The sequence below is a fragment of the Triticum dicoccoides genome, chromosome 6A (genome assembly GCF_002162155.2).
Source record: "Triticum dicoccoides isolate Atlit2015 ecotype Zavitan chromosome 6A, WEW_v2.0, whole genome shotgun sequence".
In the NCBI taxonomy this organism is placed as follows: domain Eukaryota; kingdom Viridiplantae; phylum Streptophyta; class Magnoliopsida; order Poales; family Poaceae; genus Triticum; species Triticum dicoccoides.
This window is the reverse complement of record NC_041390.1, coordinates 246,827,773-246,830,421: the sequence shown is the minus strand read 5'-3', so window position 1 is coordinate 246,830,421 and position 2,649 is coordinate 246,827,773. Positions and strand designations below refer to the sequence as shown.

Here is a 2,649-nt window from a genome sequence, read left to right as displayed (position 1 = left end):
CACCTTCCCTCCCTAGCCCACCTGCCCCTGCGCAGGCCAGCCATCGGATCGACCCGTCGCCGTCCTCCCACGCGTGGCCGGCGTCGGATCCGCGCGTCGCCGTTCCTGCCAACCACCGGGTCGAGGGGGTGCTGGATCTGCCCCATCGCCGTCCTCCCGCGTCTTCCCGAAGACGGATGCGCCTAGCGGGGCCGGTGAGCTCGGGGGTCGCCGGTGGCTCTCTCCTCCCCGTTCCTCTACCTCCTCCCTCCCATCCCGCTGCATCCAGCCCGGGCTTCTTCCTCTCCGACCACGGCCCAAAGTCCCTGATCCCGCCTCTGCTCCCCTCCCCCGCTCAACCACAGCCCCCCTCGTCTTCTCCGGTTGCCGTGGAAGACGAGCTGAAAGTCGGGGCCTAGCAGGCGACCACGATGTGCCGGAGCTCACCCCCGTGAACAGGCCCCAGAGAGGTAGGGAGAAGAGCTTCGACGCGTGAGGTCGCTGGCGCCCCCTTCTCAAAGTGCAGTATGTCATGGTCGCGCGTGCAGTTCGCCTCTGCACTGATGCACTTGCTCCCCGACGCAGGTCGTCTCGTTCATCTATGCAGTCCGCCGACACACAATTTTGTTTGTGCGGCCAAGAGGTCCTGGGAGGGCCGCCCCCAGCACAAGCAACCAAAAATATGGGGAGAGGGATGCGCTTCCGCTTGGACGTTGGCGACCTCTAGCTTGCGGGGAAGCTCCGGCTAGCGCGGACAACATGGCTCCTATGGAGATGTCGAATGCCATGGCTCCACTCGGCCGGAGTTTGCTGCAGCCCACATCTTCAGCGGGGGCAGCTCACGGCCCACCGGCGTGCAGTTTCGACAGCGGTTGCTTGCATATTGTTTCTGCTATTTTATTTTCCAGAGATCCCATTTGTTGTCTGGACCCCTTTTCATCTTGGTGCAGTTAGCTTCGCTGGTGGTGTGCAGTGTCGACCAACAGCTCCCTCACCTCCCCACTCGTCCTCTTTTGCATGGATCCAGTGGTTGCGCACCTCCCCAGCGAGCCCTGCTTCCTCGCGACAAGCTCCGGTGTCATCCCGTCCGTGCTCCTGCCCCCCTCCCCCTCCCTTTCCATCGAGCTGGGCAGCGCTTTCCGCATTCATGTGGGATCCGGCGAGTTCCGTATCACTTGCAGCTCTCTTCGCCAATCTGTGCAGTTGGCATGTTTCGCCTGATGGAGTTCCTGCCGCCGAGTCAGCCAAGGCGACCGTCCCTGCACGTGCCTCTACCTCGCACCGTCGCGGCCGTCCCCCGCCTTTCACTACTTCGGCGATGACGCGGACCTGTTGGTCATGCTGCGGTTCACTCATGGTCAGTTAGAGGTCCACTTGCCGCCCCTGCTCGCGTTTCACTTCCTTCCTTAAAAGAGCCAACTTCGATCTCCAACGCCAGCATGGGGTCTGCACTGCATGGGTGTGGCCGGAGGGGGAATGGACGTGCTATCCATGGCGTGTTGTAGTACATTATTTCAGAATTTGATGTGCCTTTTTCAGTGCAGTGCAGTGCACTTCAGGTGCAGCTCACTGATTTTCTGGTGTGCAGTTACTCAAGGTCGTCCGCATCAGCTGAGGTGGGGCCTCCGACGAGAAGCTCCCATGGTGGATCTGAATTATGGTGTGTCGTGTGCAGTTGCTGGTTACCTGTAGCGCGATTCAGTAGTGAGAGCGTTGCAAACTTGCATTACTGTATCCCTTTAGGAAAAGAGTTTCTGCAGTTAGTCGGTTCCTGTATGTGCAGACTTTTGCATCATTTGTTGTCTCATGCAGTGCGTGCAGGGGTCATAGAGCAGTTCGGTCGTGAAAACTTTGTGCATAAAATATGCATATACAAAAAATGTTGGCTGCAAAAATATTAAAATCTGTTCATTTTTTATATGTGTGTCGTTCACTTGTTCATTGCCCCCCTGTCTTTTTCTTTCCGGAAGTGCACTATCTTGTCACGTGCAAAACTAACATTGACCATGAAGTCCATAAATGTTTGTATTTTTTGTTTGTAAAAAGAGAAAAAACTCTCATGAGGTTCATTTTGATTCCAAGCTAATTAATAAATGTAGTTCGTTTGCCGCAACTATGTGGTACACCCCGTAAAATAAGAAAAAAATGTGGCTCATTGCTCAAGTAGTTATCTGAAAAGAAGCTCATTTCTTATTAGATGCAGTTCACTCGGCCAGTCCATGCGGTCCACTTGCCCAGTATATGCGCATGAAAAATAATAAGTATAGAAAAAGCAATAAAAATCTCATGCAGTTTACTTTTCGTAGTGTCGAGGTTCACTTTCGGTAGTGTTGCGGTTTACTTATGCTCGGGCTCTACGGTTCACTTATGCCCGGGCGTGAAGCACGGTCCACTTCCTCGTCTTGGAAAAATTATGTCCGACAAAATAAGTTATGCAAGACGCTTGCATGTCCGATGCAGTGCGGTTTTCAGTATGAAGCAGTGCGGTCGGCCGTATGATGTTGTTCATCTCGTAAGTGCAAACAAATTGTTACGGAAGCGGAGAAAAGTAATGTGGTTCACTTATTGATAATGTTGTGGTTCATTTACACCCGATGTGAAGTGTACTCTACTTTCTCGTCCTTGAAAAAATTACGTTTGAATAATAGACACCATGAAGTTCTCTTACCC

General features: G+C 53.4%; 1 long non-coding RNA gene across 1 annotated transcript; it reads left to right on the top strand.

The window, feature by feature from the left end:
* The first annotated feature begins 6 nt into the window (after positions 1–6).
* Positions 7–1,755, top strand: LOC119316728. The gene is made up of 2 exons (XR_005153239.1): positions 7–449; positions 565–1,755. It is a non-coding gene; the product is annotated as an uncharacterized LOC119316728 (long non-coding RNA).
* Positions 1,756–2,649: the final 894 nt, after the last annotated feature.